Source organism: Crocuta crocuta, unplaced genomic scaffold, assembly GCF_008692635.1.
Source record: "Crocuta crocuta isolate KB4526 unplaced genomic scaffold, BGI_CrCroc_1.0 scaffold46, whole genome shotgun sequence".
In the NCBI taxonomy this organism is placed as follows: domain Eukaryota; kingdom Metazoa; phylum Chordata; class Mammalia; order Carnivora; family Hyaenidae; genus Crocuta; species Crocuta crocuta.
The window spans coordinates 966,159-986,206 of record NW_027530975.1 but is presented as its reverse complement, the minus strand read 5'-3'; the positions used below and the strand labels follow the sequence as shown (position 1 = coordinate 986,206).

Here is a 20,048-nt window from a genome sequence, read left to right as displayed (position 1 = left end):
GATTTCAGAAACTGGCTAACTGCTTTTTGGAATCAACTTTAGCTGAGAAGGTTGATGACTAAGTTGGAGAACAGAATTTCAAATTAAAGTCTGTGGCCTTTTTAGAGGCAGAATTGTATTTCCAGCATTTAGCACAGTGTTGAGAACAAAATAGGTGCTCAGTTAAGAAATGATNTAAAAAAAAAGAAATGATCATGGAGGTGGGGGGTAGAGGTGCGAGGATGAAATGCAACTTTAAGGTGCTATTCTTCTATGCCTCTCCAGCTCATTACTTAGAAGGTGAACTTAATGAGGAGCCCTGAAAATCCCTGAATCGTTTTCCAAGAATGTACAGCCTTCCTAGGGGATGCCTGACCAATAATGCCTGTTTTTGGTGAATCAGTTTCTGGTGTGAAGGCCCTATGGAGTCTGGGCCCTGTCTGTATTTTGCCTGTACTTCTCATGTACCATGGAACAAGCTCATTCCAACTGGTACCAGGATTACACGTGAAATGACTTCTTTCTTCTAGTGTAGTCAGAGCTCATTGATGCACACTAACCTGCACTATGTCTTGCACACAATAGGAATAAAAAAATAAACTGTGCATAATGAAAGCCTGTAGAGGAAGGCAGAAACCTCATCTCCTGAGTTACAGGGGAACACTTTGGGAAGCAGGTACTCTTTGAGACAACCTTACTTTCTGTCTCATCCAGTCACAGAATTGAGCTAGCAATGGGGTGGAACTGGTCCCTTCAAGCCACATAAGTGCATAACCAAAAGAAAAATTTTAGAATGCTGGCTAATGTAGAGTAGGTAAGTTTATGGAAACAATAGCTTACACTCTGAGATTGTTTGGGGAGGTTTGTTGCCATCACTGATCTTACCTAGAGCCCAATATCCCGAATGGCTAACCATATGCCATCCTTGACATTCACGGGCCTTATGCATCCTAAAGATGAAGTTCTTAAAAGCAGTAAAATCCAGTTATTATCTCTACCATTTAGATTAATATTTCCCATCAAAGACCACACTGGGGGCCCTAAACTTGAATTTGAAACAAACAAGATATTAAGAAGATTCAGGACAAATTCAAATGAGGGATTTCATAAATAATGTTACCATACTTGGCTACTTATATACATTATGAGTAAATCCCACTCCCCTATAAAAGAGGTTATGACTCTTACTTTATAAATGAGGGAAACTGAGGCTCAGAGAGGTTGAGTACTTGCTTAAGCTCACACAATTTGTTTGTTAGCAATCCAAGCCAGGGCTTAACACCAGGCCTGCATCTGCCTCCTTTCAATTCACTCTTATATCTCTCTTACACATTTTATTTAGAAGCCTGATGCACATGTTCAAGAGCACTGAAAATATGTAACCAAAACAAGAAGCTATTAGCCCCTGGTCCTGAAGAATGACTGGATTGTCTGGTTTCTGCTCAGCTCATAAGGACCGAGGAGGGCATTGGCCTTTCTGAGCTTCAAGGTCCTCCTTTCCCAGACAGAAAACACAGTGACCTACTTTTCAGGACTCTCAGAAGCAACCATTATAAAGAAGGCTGCAAAGACAAAGCCTTTGGCTAAAAGAAAACAAGAAGGCAATGAATCGCTGGAGCAAGACAGGTGCAATGTCTGAACCAAATCTCAAACATGGGACAATGACAAGACCCAGTCTCCCGTCCAAGCTCTCCCTTGCACACACTTTCCATATGTGAGGTTCCTCTTCGAAACCAGTGGAGCTACAGCAATACCGAACATACCACAAGGCGTGGTCAAGTAATTTAGGAATCATTAATCCCTTGCTTCTCCCCGTACCTTTATTTAGCCAGAAGGAAATGAGAGGAATAGAATTCTAATTCATTAATCTACAACAAGCTGTCTAAAAATTGGAGAGCTGTTGAAACACAGTGAGGGGAAAGAGTCTCTGAGAGTCCCAGTTAGCTTTCTGTGTTCCCCTCCTATAAGAAGCAAACAGGAGTTACACAAAACTTCCCTCCTACATCAACATTTTTCAATGCCATATATTTTAAAAACCAAAACTTACTGTACAGGGGCTTAATCAGCAAAGTCCGAAGTCAAGGAGATGATCTCTCTTTTGTGAAAAACACCATATGCTCTTAGGTAGATCAGGAGACTCACTGGGCTGTTATTAATAACTGGCTTAGAGCTTTACGAAGAAACATGAGCCAAACTGTCACGGGAGGAGGCAAGTTGGAAGGAACTGACAGGCACAGGTGGATAAATTATAACAAAAATACACGTAGGCTCACACAGGAGCCCGAACAACCGATGAGAGGGGAACAGCTCCCCCACCCCAGCAATCAATAGGTCCTTATGTCAAATGTTCTAAGAATTAAGCAATAACTAACAAAAATAATGTCTTACTCTCTTGGAAAGTACGATGACTCATTTAATGTTATGCTGTCCTTTGTTCTTCTGAGCTATTCTTTTCCACGGATATCTGAATGTCCTTTCAAATTTGTACATTTTGCCTTGTTTACTTTGACTTCCACCTGTTTTGAAAATATATAAACAAGTGGATTTTCAAATGCACATTATCATTTTGAGATTTGTTTATCTGGGACCATATCAGTCTCTCCCCCTTACGGAACCCAAAACAATTCCTGGAAAAGCATTATGTATGTGTGTGCATTGTGAGGAGGGGCAGAGCGGGTCTTAGAGGAGTATCATAAAAGTAAACTTGTAGAATGGGAATCTGAAGAACGGAAGCACAGTCACAACGTGGCTGCTGACTTGTTGGGGTTCTCCTCTTTGAGAAGCTGTATTTCGAAAAAGGCCAAAAAGGATGTGTCTCCCCTACCCCTAGCAGTTGATGTTAAATTGTTGGGATCATTAACAGCAAGCCTTCAGACCTAAATTATATTAAACACTGGTTCTGCCTGTCTGTCTGAAATGTTAAAAGGAAACTGATCATTGGATAAAGTTATTGAAATATCGAAGGATACAAATTAAAGAGAAAAAAATCTTGTCAAATCGCCTCATAAGGTTCTAGAGGCCTGTCATTTTGGCTCAAGCCTGGGAACTGTTCTTTTTCCAAACTAAACCCTTCTCAACTAAATTCTGGGGATGGGAAATCAAAACACATCACTGCAATTAGTGGAGTGTTATTTTGCTGAGGCAACTGCTAAAAGAGGGAGGAACACACCAGTGACCACCAGTTTAATAGAATAGACAGGTATGAGGGAGTACAGCAAATACTCCCTTAATTTTTTTTTTCATGCACTGATCAGTTACAATCCTTGAGTACCCACTGACTATATGTATCTTTATAGAACATATTCATGTACTATTGTAAGTACATTATGCACATCATAAAACACAAGTGGGAATCTTTAAAAGAAGAAATTTTGAAATAGACATTCTAATGTTCCCTTAACTCTCCCAAAGGGTCCCTTTTACTGGTCCCTGGAGCATGAAGATCCTCTGCAGATGACTAGGGAGTGGTACAGAGCCTCATCTCCACCGCTTATTAACTGGTATGGGTTGAATTGTGTCATTGTGTCCCTCAAAAAGGTAGTTCAAGTCCTAACTCTCAGCATTTGTGAATGTGGCCTTATTCAGAAATAGGACCTTGCTCATATAACCAAATTATTTTTTAAGTTTTTTTAAATGTTTATTTTTGAGAGAGACAGACAGACAGATTGCGAATGGGGGAGGGGCAAAGAGAGAGGGAGACACAGGATCTGAGCTGTCAGCACAGAGCCTGATGCAGGTCTTGAACTTACAAGCCATGAGATCATGACCTGAGCCGAAGTCGGACGCTTAAACAACTGAGCTACCCAGGTGCCCCTCATATAATCACTTTTAGATGAGGTCATACTGGATTAAGATTGGCAACACTGGGCCTAACAATGACTGGTGTCCTAGGAAGAGAGGGAATTTCAGGCACAGAGACACACGGCGATAACACTGTGTGACAAAGGAAGCAGGCATTGGAATGATCTTTCTGCAAGCTGCAGAACACCAGGAATGGCTGGCGACCACTACAAACCATGAAAAAAAGGAAGGATCCTCCCCTAGTGACTTCAGAGAAAGAATGGTCTTGCAGACACCTGGATTTTGGACAAAACTGAGACGTAAGTTTCTGTTGTTTTAAGCCTCCAAGTTTGTGGTCATTTGCTCTGGCAGTCCTAGGAAACAAATATATTACTTATGTGCTATTAGCAATGAGACATTGTGCCTCAGTTTCTTCCTCTGTGAAATAGTAATTAAAACCTCTGCTCTTGCAATCAGGTTATTTTGAGAAATAAGTGATATAAGGCATGCCGTGTCCTCAGAGTGGTGCCAGGAACACACAAACAATAGCTCACACTTACCAAAGCTTGATGAATGACAATGGGACTAGCCAGCTTTGGTGGAACATGGTCAAAAACTCACAACTCAGAAACTTGTGTCAGGTGGGGGAGCGAGAGCAGGTGCAGGGGTGTGAAAATATTGAGCTTTACCTGAATCCTGTGCTCCTAGAAAACAGAAATTCCTCACCACTCTGTTCCAAGGAAAGGTTTACTGCAAAGAGCCAGACTAGCTCAAACAAGACTTAAATGAGACTTGTGGACACCTCACTTGTTCACTTACAAGGCTGACACAGACCATCTAAATCCTGTTCTGTGTCTCATAAACGGCCAGCTGAACGGTTTGTTCCCACTGATTAATCTGGGCAAAATACTCACCACGGCGTCTAACCAAACTCTATTCAGGCTCCTGCTCTACAGACAAGCCCCTGAACTTTGACCCATCTGCATGAGAACACAAGCCCTTCCTTCATGAATTCTTCCGAAAATGAGCTGACCACAGACCTTCTCTGATCAATTGTCCAATCACACACCCTCTCACCCAATTGCGGACATACAGTCCTTTTAGTTTTGTTTACTCCTCTTTATAAAAGAAAGCCATTTTCTGCCTGACCTTTGAGATCCTTTGAGATCTTGTTTTCTGAATTGCAACAGGGCCCCTCCCCGTTTATGTATTTCCTCTTCTTTTCAATAATTTTCAAAATTTTTAAAATTTTGGTCAAATCTGTACATCATAAACTTTGCCATCTTAATTATTTTTAAGTGTGCAGTTCGGCAATGTTTATATTTACACTGTTGGGCAACAGACGTCCAGAACGTTTTCATCTTGCAAAACTGAAACTCCATACCTCTTAAATAGCAACTCCTCACTCCTCCAACCCCCAGCCCCAACCCCTGGCAACCACTTACAACAGTCTTTTCAAATATAGTCTCTCCTTACCTGATCTGGATTTGTTTTTCTTTGATAGTTTTCTGGTGCCGTATCTCACATGTGCTGACAATCCCTTGGATCCGCTGTCTCCACCCCGCCGCTTATGCTGGCTTCTCAGACCCTTAGTGTCCTGGGGATGTGGGATCCACAAGGGTGAGTGGATCCCGTGCTCTGGACATCTGTCTGTTGTAACACCTTAAGGCATTACACTGATTCTCTCAGGCAAAGAGAACTTTCTCTGGCTTTTCTGTATGGCTTCTGTTTTTCCTCTTTCTCTGGTGGTTTATTTTGCAAGGAAGTTCCCTTGGCTCCTCCAGTGAGGATTGAATGAGAGAGAATTGGGATTGCACAAGGAACATTGGAGGAATAACACAAGGAGTAGTATCTTTTCTGCCTCCCTTGTCTCAAACACGGAGTCTGGAGGCCTGAAATCAAGGTGTCCGTGGCTCTAGGAGAAGATCCCTCCTTGCCCCATCCTGGCATGGGGTGATTGCTGGTGATCCTTGGCATTTCCTGGCTTGTAGCTGCAACACATCAATCTCTGCCTCTGCCACCACATGGTCACCTTCTGCTTGTGTGTCTCTATCTTCTCCTCTTATGAGGACACCAGTCCTATTGGATTAGGGCCCACCCCAATGACCTCATCTTAACTTGATTACACCTGTACCTGTAATCAACATAAGGCCACATTCACAGGTCCTGGGGTTAGGACATCAACATATCTTTAGAGGGGACACAATCTGATCCAGAACAATAATTCTCTATCTAGCACTCCCCTCTTCTCCCTCTCTCTATATGCTTTGCCACGATATCAATAATTCAGTTCAATATCTTCAGTAATGGCCACATTCTCTGAAAGACCACTTGGAACTTCAGTAGCCTGTTGGGGAAATGAGACAAGTCCTCAGTCTAGCTCTTACCTAGAATCTTCCTTCCTATCCTTCCCCATCCCTCACAGCTCCTTCTTTCACCTTTTTACTAAGTCTGACCTTCCTTAAATTCCCTTGAGTTATTTGATCCATTGCCCTTCAAAACCTTTCCCTCCTCCACCCTTATGTCTACCCTGCCATGCCTCCTCCTTCCACTCTGGCTTCTCAACCCCTGTAGTCACTGGAGCATTATGTGGCCCTCCCCTTGTCAGAGTTCTCAAGGGAGTCAACGACCCCAAGACCAATCACCTGAGGCTGAAAGAGCTAATTGGAAACCGATTAGATATTTAATCCACTTTGATAGGCTTTGAAGACACCCAGAGGGCCACTTGGATGCCCTTTGCCCAAAATTAGTCCACAGCTCAGAAGATCACATATCAAGGTAAAGAAAATCTTAAAAGATCTCCTCCACAAATATTGGTGGGTATGCTTCACCGCTCATATTGAGCAAATAATCTCAACTTGCTCCATCTGTCAGAAACTCAATCCCAGTAAAAATGTAACAATGGGATAAAGATAAGAGCCAGCTCTTTTATGTGAACCAGTGAGTTGAAATTTTATAACTGAAACAATAAGCCTTCTATTTTTGTACCTATCTGTATACATGTATGTATGTTGTGTATGTGCAATGTTTTCCTACCTCCAGATGATATTATCAAGTTTGATTATAAAATCCTTTAACTAGGCTTTATTTTGATTGGTTTAAAATTAATAAGCCCTACATAAAGTAAATATTCCTACAATTTCCAGAAATTAAGAAAATTGTACTTATGATACTTTATTTTTTAATGTTTATTTATTTTTGAGAGAGAGCAGGAGAAGAGCAGAGAGAGGGGGGACAGAGAATCCAATGCAGGCTCCATGCTGACAGCACAGAGCCCATGAACTGTGAGATCATGACCAGAACCAAAATTGGATTCTTAACCGACTGAGCCATCCAGGAGGCCCTTGTATTTCTAATACTTTAAAAAGTATTCTTATAAAAACTAAACAAAATATTTTAAGAATTCAAGCTCACAAAATTTAGGTAAATATTTGGAAAATTATACTACTTTAATAATGTTGGTTTAATAAAAAGAGCCATCTTCTGAGTTGTTAGAGGTAAGTATAATACAAACACACATCTTATTCTATTTGGGCATATTCTTCTTGAACGTACAAAGGTTTACTGATCAAATAAATTGTATTATATCTACCAGATGTTCAGGATTATAAAAACTATAGATTGTGTTTAACCAAATTTAATCATTCAGGCAAACTTTATTTCAACAGTCATTATGTTTTCTAGTCTGGCTTAGCTTGAAGATAGTCTCTAAGATCTTCATTATTAAGTGTACTTTTAAGGCTGTCTATATTGTGGTCTGTTAATGAATGTGTTAATTTTTGCACACATTGAGAAGTTGTACTATAAGGATGTATATGGCTATAAAAGGTTATGAGATGTATGTTCATAAACTTTGCTACAAAACGTTGGTGTATGGAGTGCTGATTCATAGGGGGCACATGTACCCCAATCTTTTTACCAGCATTATCAACAATAGCCAAATTATGGAAATATTCCAAATGTCCATCAACTGATGAATGGATAAAGAAAATGTGGTATACATATATAATGGAATGCTACTTGGTGATGAAAAAGAATGAAATCTTGCCATTTGCAACAATGTGGATAGAACTGGAGGGTATTATGCCAAGTGAAATAAGCCAGTCAGAGAAGGACAGATATCATATGTTTTCACTCATATGTGGAATTTGAGAAACTGAACAGAAGCCCATAGGAGAAGGGAAGGAAAAATAAGTTATGGAGAGGGAGACAAACCATAAGAGACTCTTAAATACAGAGAACAAACTGAAGGTTGATGGGGCGGGGGTTGGGGAAGTGAGGAAAATGGGTATGAGCATTGAGGAAGGCACTTGGGATGAGCACTGGGTGTTGTATCTAAGTGATGAATCTTGGGAACCTATTCTGAAGCTACAACTACATTGTATACACTGTATGTTAGCTAACTTCACAATAAATTATTTAAAAAAGAGAAAAAGTTCTTTAAATGTTAATGTATGACAGACAGTTCACAATTATCTACCTCACAGTTATCTCTGTGAAATAGGAGTTCCTGTGGTCGAGAGGTCAATATATGTGAGTCTCTGGGAGAAACAATTGCAGAGAGAAATAACTCTGTATGTAAGGTATTCAGGATGCTCATTTGTTAAGGGAAAGGAGCTAGATTTGTCCTAAAGTAACGACTGATTGTTTAAGAATGAGGAGCAGGAATATATATCCAAAATCTGAATGGAAATAGAATGTTGTAGAAGTTTCATGGAAAGGGAATTTTATCTGTCATGGTAAATGTTGGCTAAAGTTTGATGGGCTTATTTATAAGTTTTTCTTTAAAAGAGATTTAGCGTCAAATATTATACTGATGATGGGGTGCCTGCGTGGCTCAGTCAGTTAAGCCTCTGACTCTCGATTTCGGCTCAGGTCATGATCTCACTGCTCATGAGATCGAGCCCTGTGTTGGGCTCTGTGCTGACAGCATGGAGCATTGTTGGGATTCTCTCTCTCCCTCTCTTTCTGCCCACTCCCCAACTTGCACACTGCATGCTCTCTCTCAAAGTAAATAAAAAAACATTTAAAAAAATTATACAGATGCAAAACTAAACTTTTATTTTGTCTCTGCTAAATGAATAAAGCCCTCCTACTTTGGAAATAGCCAAGTTTCTTTACAATCATATCACCTCTTATTTTTTAATCCTTTTTTTTTTGTCATTTTGATTTTAAATTGATTTTGTTTTGTTTTGCCTGCCACTGGAACAACCAACTTTCCTTGTCAACTGCATTACTTTTTTTAAATGAATTTTTAATGAACTTTTGAAAGTTATCATTAATAAGCTAACCACAACCATTTTAAGTCCTTTGTGATCTACAGATAGTTTGTTGTTTTATTCTGGTGCTTCCCTGAACACGTTTGTAAATCAGCTACAGGCCACAGTGCTTTTTCTTTTTCTTTTTTTAGGTTTATTTCTTTATTTTGAGACAGAGAGAGAAGCAGAATACTCGTGAGTAGGGAAGGGGCAGAGAGAGAGGGAGAGAGAGAAAATCCCAAGCAGGCTCCACACTGTCAGCTAAGAGACCCATACAGTTGTGATCTCATGAACCATGAGATTATGACTGGAGCCAAGATCAAGAGTCTGACCAGGCACCCCCAGAATGCTTTGACTCTGACAACAGATGGTCTCAGAGCCATGAGGGAAAGGGCTCAGCCAAGTACCCTTGAGCACAGACTTCTAAGGTCACCGCTTAAACAATTTTGAGACAATACCACTGGACTGAGTCAGGATTTTCAGCACTAATGAAGAAGTTAATGGGTTCACAGGACTGTTAACCCAAGATGGAGCAGAATAGGAATTACATAGAACCAAGTGAGCTGTTGAGGGATACTTGGGATTTTGGGGGGGAATTTTACTAATTATTTAATACTCTGTTTTCTGCATATAAGGGATTCCTTACCCTTTTCTCTTAAGCTATCTATAACCATTTTGAAGGCTATGTTGTAAAAAAATGGAAATAAAACACTTATCTTTTTCACCTTATCTGATTCCTCCAGACTTTGAAAACTCTTATTGAGTATTCTTATTTTCATGGCAATATAACTATTTGCATAAGTTCAACAAGAATATGACCTCCTTTTTAATAGGTTATAATAGAAAACATGGGTTATACAACAAAGGCTTTGTCCAGAATGTTTTATTTGACAATGAATTAGGTGTTACCAGTTAGTTTTAAGGAAATAAGGTTGAGTTTCTCAACCCAATGTTTACAAAGCCCTCTTGAGGAAACCAGCATGGTACGTAGCTTACAGGGTTCCCAGACTTACAGGGCAGTAAAATGTTCTTTTCCTGGCAGGCCCAGGATATGGGCTATTTGAGGAACCTCAAGAAGAAAGGAATTCACCCAAACCTATGAGTAATGAAGGTGAAATCTGATTATAAGTTCTTGGCTTGGCTTCCTAGCCTTAAGAAGCTTTTTAAAGTCCATTCTGAAATTTCTTATGAAAACTTTCAGCAAAGCAAACTTACAAAGGCCTATACATCAAATCATCATTCTTACTGCTCCTGTGTAAATAATCAGGTCATCTAATGAGACTAGCTTTATTTTATGATCAATAATAATCTTTTTTGTGATCATCTTTGATCAAAAGAAGGTTAACTGTACAGAGAACTTTTGTATTTCAGTGGAAAACAGTAGCACAACCTGTGGGTTATCAGACTCTGACCCTATAATTGCTCTTGGGCTAGTTTGAGCCTCTTTGTAAATCACAGGTAACTGATGGATATGAAAACCTATAAATTGGATTAGAGCCTATCATCCTGCACATATTGTCAAACTTTATTAAATTTTTGATTCTTTTATCTTCCTTCAGTAGCTGTCTAAAACCATTCAGACTAACATTCCCAATTCTTCTCCCTCTCTCTTGCCTTGACATCATGGAGATCTAAAATATGACTGACCAGATCCTTCCAGGGACTTTAGGTTGCCCTCTAGCTGGCTTACCCCCCATCCCCCCACTCCCAGTGTCTAAGACAGTATTGCAATCTAAAGCCTCTATAGACCTCAAAGGACTCATCCCTACAGCAGCCCAGGCAGGGGCCAGATTTCCTCCTTGGAAAAGGCACTGTCTGGACTACCAAAACAATGGTAAAATGCTCAGGTCAGCTGTGCCCTTATATATGGGACAACCAAGACCACAAACAGTATTTCCAAGAGCACTGACATCTTAGTCTCAACAAATTCAATGAACAGTGCTGTATTACCACCTGCCTCTTGTAATCCACTGGGCTAGACACCCCCAGGGTGCAACCCCTGACACTGCCTAAAATAACTATTCATATTAATATTTCTCTATTTCATTCTGGTCATCTCTCTCTTAAGGTACCTGAGCAATAGGATCCTAAATCAACTGATTGTAGCCACTACCTGTCAATCAGATGATTTAACGGATTTTGCAGAAACAACACCAATAAGAGGCCTCAGGAGATTATTTTTTAGATGATTTTTCCACTCAGGAGATTTAAGATCATCCCTGAGCTGTTCAATGATGAATATTTGTTCATCTTGAAGAAAATAAAGGACTAACAATGTTGAATTTTAAGGGTTTTTTTTTGTATTACAGTAAAATACACACATTAAATATACTACCATAATTATTTTTAAGTGTATAGTTAACGTTAAGTACATTCACATTTTTGTACATCCAATCTCCAGAACTCTTTTCATCTTGAAAAACTGAAACTTCATACTCATTCAAAAAGAACTCCCCACTCCCCTTTCCTCCCAATTTCTGGTACCCACCATGCTACTTTCTGTTCCTATGATTTTGACTATACTAGATACCTCATTGAAGTGGAATCAAAGTATTTGTCTTTTTGTGACTGGCTTATTTTACTTACCACAATGTCCTCAGGATTCATGGGTGGGTATTGTAGCATGTCAGAGTTTCTCCTTCCTTTTTAAGGCTGAATAATATTTTATTAAATGCATATACCACATGTTGTTTATCCATTCACCCATCAGTGAATGATAATGTTGAAATTTACCTATGCTCCTAGAAAATAGTAGTCAAGAAATCCCCCTACCCTTTAGGGTTCAAAATGGCTTTCTGCAAAGAACCACAGTCCATGTGACTTAGATAAGACCAATGGATGCCCCTTTGTTTACCTAAGACCAAACCAGACACAGACTGTCCAAGTTTCCCTTCCTCGTGTTGTAAAATGGTTAGCTGAGTTGTTTGTCCCCACAAACCAATCTGAACAAAATACTGTCTAACATGACTTGACCAAAATTAATTCAGGCTTCTCCCCTTCCTACAGGACCCTGAACTCTGACCCCCTTTAAACCTGAGCCAGATCAGAATAAAAAACAGCCTTTCCTGACCACACCTTTGTGCAGACGCTTTTGGTCCCATCCCCTATTGCAATAGTCTTTCCAAATATCTCTCCAGACTTTAATCTAGATGTGTTTCTATTTGACAGGGCTTAGTGAGAAGTGCTGAGAGGTGTACCATTAAATGAAAACTTTGAGGACTATGGGTGTGGTCCCAGAATTTATACAGACAATAATTTCTCAGTCCCATTTTATAGGTAAAAAGAAGGAAATACAAGAAGGCCAAAGGACATGCTGACAGTCACAGAACCAATGACAGAGTGGGAATCCAGTGCTCTCTCTGATCTCATCCAAAATAGTGCTCTTTCCAGCACAAATGTGCCCAATCCTGGTCAATGTTTGTAGATGATGAAGACATTCTCCGATATTCTACGAAAAGGAAAATGGATCCAAAGTGGGGGAAAAAAATGGGGCACCTGGGTGGCTTAGTCGGTTAAACATCTGACTTTCGCTTGGGTCATGATCTCACGGTTCGTGGGTTCGAGCCCCACGTCGGGCTCTGTGCTGACTGCCAGCTCAGAGCCTGGAGCCTATTTCAGAGTCTGTATCTCCCTCTCTCTCTGACCCTCCCCTGCTCACGCTGTCTCTCTCTCTCTCTCCTAGAAATAAATAAAAATATTAAAAAAAAAAACCAAAGTGGAAAAAAAATAAACAGAATACCCAGAGCTTAAAGGAACCTCTTTCAGTCTGTGGAAATGAATGAAAACCACCCAAATGAGAATAAGCAAAGGCTATTTATTCAGAAGTTGCTCTAGCAAGGGAGTCGGCCACCATCACTTACATTTGGCAGAAACTCAGAGGCAAGCAGAAGACTGGGAAAGTCTTATAATGGAAAAAAGAAGGCTTCAAGTCTGCCCTGATTGGAAGATGCAGGCATGGGGCAGCTGTACAGACCTCACAGGGCTAATGATTTGGCTTCCTGGACTTGTTACTATTGCTAGCAGGCTGGCTTCTGGGACTGGCTACAGCAGGTTGTAGGTCATAGTCCCATTTTTACATATAGTCTGCCCACTGTAAAATCATTCTCTCAGAAATCTCATTTATGAGAGGCCTTCAGATATCTGACCAGCCTCGCGATGACCCCACACTCAGACCAGGGATGGCGGCAAGATGCTTTCCCCTTTTGGGGGAGAGAAAGTAAGTAGTGGCCAAGTTTGCCTCAACTACCTTCTTCTACTCATCCTTTTTTTTTTTTTTCACTAAAGGTGAAAATCAGGGCCTGAGCATCATTTCTGGATTTCCAGGGCTCTCAGAGAATTCACAGACTAAGGCCCTCCAATTGGTTTCCTTTCTTTATGTGGTTCACAGAATCTCAGAAAATCCTGAGGACTTTAGCAGTCTCCTTGCATGACCTTTAGATTTGACAGACAGGGTGAGAGAGGTCCAGAGATTACAGTGCTTGGGTTCTAGTCGGATTCTGTTGAAACCTCCTTGAGGCAGGTAGAGGGGGTTGGACAACCCCAAGGAACTCAGCCCATGAGTGGGATGAGTATGTAAACACACTAAACATGTCCCCAGACCTGCCATGCACTGTCTCAACTCTGAGCTTGTAAATGCTGTACCTTCTGTCTAAAAACCTTTCCCTTCCCTAATTCCTCAGCGTTCACCACTCAGTTCCTAGTTACAGCTGGAACTGTACAGCAGTTCCTAGAGGTAACTCTAGGAATACATTCTGCATACCCCATACTCAACCCATACACCTCCCCGCAAAGTGCCCTGTGCTTTCCTGGACTGCTCATGCTATTCTGCTCCAGGGCATTTTGCCTCTTTTTTTCAAATAATCATAAGATCCTAAGGACTACCCCTACATGTAGTTTCTGTTGTCTGTCCTCTTCCTAACGTAAAGCAGCCTATCTCAGACATTTGGAGGTGTGCAACACAGAGGTGGCATGGTGTAGAAAGACTTGACTAATGGAAGAAGGAGGCCAGGGCCAAGTCCGAAAGGAGAAGTAAGAACTTGCTAAAGAGTCAATGGGAAAGAGCATTCCAGGTAGAGCTTTCAAGAGGAGCAGAAGGTTGGGGAGGATAGGGAGTGGATATGGGCAGGGTGAGAGTGGCTGGCAGCTTGCATCACTGGAGGATAAAGAACAAGTCAGAGGCTGCCAGACATGAAACTGAGACTTGAGGGTTTGGGGGATCAGCACAATGGGTGAAGGGGAGGGGGAGGGACAGGCTTCCAGTTGTGGAACAAGTAATTCATGGGGATAAAAGGCACAACATAGGGAATATAGTCAGTGGCGTTGTAATAGCGTTGTATGCTGACAGATGGTAGTGACACGGGGTGAGTGTAGTGTAACATACAGAGATGTCAAATGTTGTATACCTGAGACTAAACCAAGATTGTGTGCAAACTATACTCAAATTTTTAAAAATTGAGACTGAGCAAGGCTCTGTAAAATCGTTGATGTTTTGCTTCATCACATATGAGCAGTTTAACTCCAAGTAAGTGATTTACCCTTTCCATGACTCAATTTGACCCTCATAAACTGAAGGTCATAACACTCATCCTCATGTAAAGTTGTTGCTAGGAGTAAGTGAAGTAACACATATGCAATACTTAGAAGAACTATGAACGTGCCTGCTAGTTTTATAGTGTGTTAAAGACTTCATCTCATAGGCAAAAGGAGGTTAATGCTTCTATTCTCAGCAGGAGAGAGACATGGTCAACTTTTGTCCTGAAAGAGAAAAGAGGAGGAGTGGGTGGTGGATCAGGACCAGAGGCCAGAAAAGCAGCTAAGAAACGATTTCTTTTCTTTTTTTAAAAGAAATATAATTTATTGTCAAATTGGCTTCCATATAACACCCAGTGCTCATCCCAACAAGTGCCCTCCTCCATGCCCATCACCCATTTTCCCCTCTCTCCCACCCCCCATCAACCCTCAGTTTGTTCTCAGTCTTTAAGAGTCTCTTGTGGTTTGCCTCCCTCCCTCTCTGTAACTTTTTCCCCCTTCCCCTCCCCCATGGTCTTCTGTTAAGTTTCTCAAGATCCACATATGAGTGAAAACATATGGTATCTGTCTTTCTCTGAAACCATTTCTTACAAGAGCCTAAGGAGCGATGAGGATGGAACTGGCCTGGGACGGGAGTGGAAAGGACCATCAGGATTGCATTCAGCAGGTGCGGTTGGCAAGATGTAGTGCCTTGCTGGGACTGGGCAGTGGGGTGGGGGGGGGGGGGTACTGCAAGAAGTCCAGGACTCACCCAGACTCCTGGTTTAGACAGCTGGGTGAGTAAGACACAGAAATTCCACTGGATCTTAGCCAAAAGGCTGAGAAGCGATGGAGACACAGAAATTCAAGGAGTCTGTGAACACTTCCTATGCGTCAGACCCAGAGCTAGAGTTTGACGCAAGAGATGCTGAAGAATTGGCCCTGGGACACAGCGAGCCAGCCAGTGGCCAAGAGACTTGATCCCAGTTTATGCACTTTTCAACACGTCCCTATGCAATCTGAGAACGGGTCCTTCCAGGGATAAGATTTCTGACCCGCACATCACAGCTCTTAACCCTGGGGGACCATCAAGTAAAGTTTGGGCACTGAGGAAGGTGGGGGTGGAGGCTGNGGGACTACACCAAAACAATAGTAGTGTCTTACCTCAAGCTACCTCCCACTGGCAAATTTCCCTCATTCCATTCATTTTGATGCAAAATAATGTTATAGAAACTTTGCCTCTAATACCCATTTATATCCTTGCAGACAGATCTCTAATGTTTATTTTCTAAATTTCAAAAAGGTTTGTAGTTTAAAACTGTGGTCGAGGTTAAATAATTAAAAAAATCCTATTGGAATTATGTACTCAAGCTGTTTTTCAAGTATTTTCCCCCAACTTTACCTCAAGAAGTTGGTTTGGGTTTTTGTTATTTTTGTTATTTTTTATTTTTTAATGTTTATTTATTTTTGAGACAGAGAGAGACAGAGCATGAGTGGGGGAGGGGGAGAGAGAGAGAGGGAGACGCAGAATCCAAAACAGGCTCCAAGCTGTCAGCACAACTAACAGAGCATGATATGGGGCTCAAACCCACAAACTGGGAGATCATGACCTGCAGAGCAGCAGAAGGAGGTGCTCTTCAAACTCTGGGATCCAAACACCCTTTGACGATGCTGTTCAAGTCAGTAGAGCCTGTACACATTCCTACACAGCAGAATGGACAGGGTCCCATGTGAGGGCAGTTTTGTTCAGGGAAGGGAGACTGGCTTCTTGAAGGAAGGCTCTTCCAGAGTGAAGGTCACTGGCAACATGCAGCCAAAGGACTGCCCTTCAGTCCTTGATAATATTTGTCAGGAAGCTAACTTCCTGAACTTCATTAGCCCAGTATTTTTTAAAGAGATGTGAATGGCCTGGACATGGCGGTAGGCAGTGGGGAGGAAGTGACAAAGAACAGTAATCAAAAGCTCTTGTCCATTGTCTCTGACCCGTCCAACTCCATGTGGCCCAGTTTCATTTTCTGGACATATTGGGGAAGTTACAGGGCTGATACAGCAGCAAGAGGTGGAGAGTTCTGCTCAGTTTTCAGGACTGATATGTCATCACAATAAAAAAATTTTTTTAATTCATTATTTCTGAGAGAGAAAGAGAGACAGTGTGAGCAGGGGAGGGTCAGAGAGAGAGGGAGATACAGAATCTGAAACAGGCTCCAGGCTCTGAGCTGGCTGTCAGCACAGAGTCCCACGCGGGGCTCAAACCCATGAACCCACGAGATCATGACCTGAGCCGAAGGCAGAAGCTTAACCGACTGAGCCACCCAGGTGCCCCTATTATCACATTTTTGAAGGGGGGAACTTAATAAGAATTAAGCATCTAAGCAATTCGTTAAGAGAGTATAAATTACTCAGAAGAATCCTGAACGGAATCTTACAGCATTCACACACCACTACTGCCAACAGAAAATAAGAGGGTTTGGAAGAAAGCAATTGTCTTCTTTTAATTGTGTGTTCAGAAAAGAAAAACTTAGAGATATGCCAGGCCAAATTGAAATCTATCACCAGAACTCAGTATCCTGGCTATCCTGGTGCGGTAACGCCATACCACAAAGGAATATATAATAACCGTTCTCAAATGTCGAGGCTTTCCTTGTCCTAAGTTCTAAGTCCCTGATCTGAGAGTGTCATGGGAACACATCTGTTCTACACAATCTGTGGGGAAGTGTGAGGAAATGGACACGTAGTGGTTATGCAACTATCCAAAGGTCTAGGTGTCAGAGCTGGTGTGTGACCTCAGGTGCTCAGGTCAAGGTGCCCATCAATGCTCTCCCCTATGCTGTCAAGATGTATATGAGCAACTAAAACAAAAGTATGTTCTGATGGGGAAAAAAAAAAGTCACACTTTCTATCAACTGAATTGTTCATTTAGGACTCCTTGTTGCCAGATTTGATGAGCCAGTAAATCCTAGAGAAGGAAAATTCTCAGAAACTGATTAACCTGGAGAGGTCAAGATGGATGAGTTGCTCATGCCCTCTTTAGATGTGGGCTAAAACTTCCTTCTGAAACCTAAATGGCCTCATCCAAGCTTAATTCCATGCATCATTCAAAAACAAAAAAAAATGTAACTTTGTAGGGGCTCATAGATACCTCAGATCAACCTGGCTCAGGGTTTGAAATGTAGGTTTTTCCCCTCTTTAGAGGGATTCTCAATGCCTAAAAAAGGCCAATAACATGAGTAACCTGTACCTTGTCTTCTAAATGGTGGTAAAATTTATTTAACAATTGAATATCTTGATGCCAATTTAAGGTACTTGTTTTCAAGTACATAGAGACTAAGTAACATATAAAAAAGAACTTGGTTTTTAAGTGATTTACAAATACCACCTCTCCTTTTTTCCTTCAAGCTGCTATAGTTCCCATCTCAGCAAAGCAACTCTGGTTAACTAAGCCAAATTGGTCTTCTGAAGTATTTTCTTTAAGACCAAGGAAATCTAGGACCTCTTCAGATGAGGGGATGGAATTTGAAGACAAGTTTCCTCAGATTAGGAAAATGCCTGGAAATCTGGGTACCAGTAGAATCTAATCCAACTTTTGCTGGCTCATGTCTCAGTTGTCATTGTCCTACACTCTAACCCAGTCAAATTGATAAAGTTTACCTTTGTGGAGAAGTTAGGAGGAGAGTAGAGAAAATTAGAGTTTTCCTCTATCCCACATTTCTTTACATTTAGTTTTATTGAACCATTTGGTTTAACAGCCAAAACTAAATAGGTGATGATCCCTTTACAGAAGGAGTTCAGAGTATCAGAAATGTGCTGCCCACATCCATGTGGCCATTTAAAATTCTTTTAAATTGCTACTCTCAAGTCCTGACCTAGGGCTAGTGAGACAAGTAAGTTAGAAGCTTCTTCAAAGGTCCGAAATTGTTAAACTGGGTATGAAGCCCACCTGAGAGACAGATCTTCAGAGGACTGACCCCTTATTCTGCATGCCACCTTGATTTGTGCCCAGTCGTACTACCCAAACTGGGGTTATACATTGCATAATGTTAAAGGCTATCCAATAAGTCACAAACACCCGCCACAGAAAAGGGCCAGCAATATTAAAGCACTCAAAAGTGGAGCCTCATATTTCCACAAAGAGATTGCAAGGCCAAAGTAAAATAAGGCCTAGTGACTTCCTCTCTTTCATCTCATTCTTAAACTCAGGCATACTAAAGGGGGTCTCACTTGATACTTGGTTAAGTAGAGACTGATTCCTCAGAAGCCTCATTACTGATGTACCTTCTTCAGGACTCCCAGGCCTCTCAAAGTCCAAAGGTTCCATAAGGTCATCCTGAAACACAACAACAGCAGCATATCTTTACTACAAAAATAGAACACCCTGGGACAACTGCAAGGAGTGGCCTTTTTCTTTTTCTTTTCTTTTTTTTTTTTTAAATAGTTTATTGTCAAGTTGGTTTCCATATAACACCCAGTGCTCATCCCCACAAGTGCCCTCCTTCATACCCATCTCCCCTCTCCCCCCCACACACACCCATCAGTCCTCAGTTTGTTCTCAGCATTCAAGAGTCTCTCATGGTTTGCCTCTCTCCCTTTTTCCCCCACCATTTCCCCCCTTCTTCTCTCCCATGGTCCTCCGTTAAGTTCCTCCTAATCCTCCTATATGTGCAAACATAGGATATTTGTCCTTCTCTGCCTGACTTATTTCGCTAAGCATAACACCTTCAAGGTCCATCCATGTTGCTACACATGGCCAGATTTCATTCTTTCTCATTGCCATGTAGTATTCCATCGTATAGATAAACTACATCTTCTTGATCCATTCGTCCGTTGATGGAAACTTAGGTTCTTTCCATGTTTTGGCTATTGTTGAGAGTGCTGCTATGAACATTGGGGTACATGTGCCCCTATGAGGAGTGGCCTTTTTCAACAAAAAAAGAAAGCCCTCCACCATGTGAGCCCTATATTTGTGGAAATGTGTACATGGAGACCAAAAAGGAATAAAGGGGAGAACGTTTTCTTATGTAACTTTACCAGGATATAGATTCATTTGCTCAGAGTCCAACATTCACAAACCCATAAAATTGTTTTTGGTGCAGAGCAACTTCTCAACATGTTTCTTTCTTTTTTTAAAAAAGATATAATTTATTATTGTCAAATTGGCTAACGTAACACTGTGTAAAGTGTGCCCTTGGTATTTTGGGGTAGATTCCTTGGTTCATTGCTTATATACAACACCCAGTGCTCATCCCAACAAGTGCCCTCCTCAATGCCCATCACTCACTTTCCCCTCTCCCCTACCCTCCACAACCCTCAGTTTTTTCTCTGTATTTAAGAGTGTCTTTGATTTGCCTCCCTTCCTCTCTGTAACTTTTTCTCCCCTCTTCCCTTCCCTCATGGTCTTCTGTTAAGTTTCTCAAGATCCACACATGAGTGAAAACATATGATATCATCTTTTTCTGGCTGAATTATTTCACTTAGCATATCTTCTAGTTCCATCCATGTTGCAAATGGTATGATTTCATTCTTTCT

At 41.2% G+C, this 20,048-nt stretch overlaps 1 protein-coding gene across 2 annotated transcripts in view; it reads right to left on the bottom strand.

Annotated features, from left to right (window-relative positions):
- MRLN (myoregulin) overlaps nucleotides 1-18,849 on the bottom strand; it is a 28,736-nt gene extending 9,887 nt beyond the window's left edge. Inside the window, exon 1 of one of the 2 annotated variants that reach the window (XM_077770148.1) lies at nucleotides 18,798-18,849. The gene's annotated coding sequence lies outside the window, so the exon portion shown is untranslated. Of the gene's footprint in view, nucleotides 1-2,026; nucleotides 2,076-18,797 lie in introns of those variants that run through there. The other variant, XM_077770147.1, reaches the window with a different exon arrangement.
- Between the last annotated feature and the right edge of the window lie 1,199 nt (nucleotides 18,850-20,048).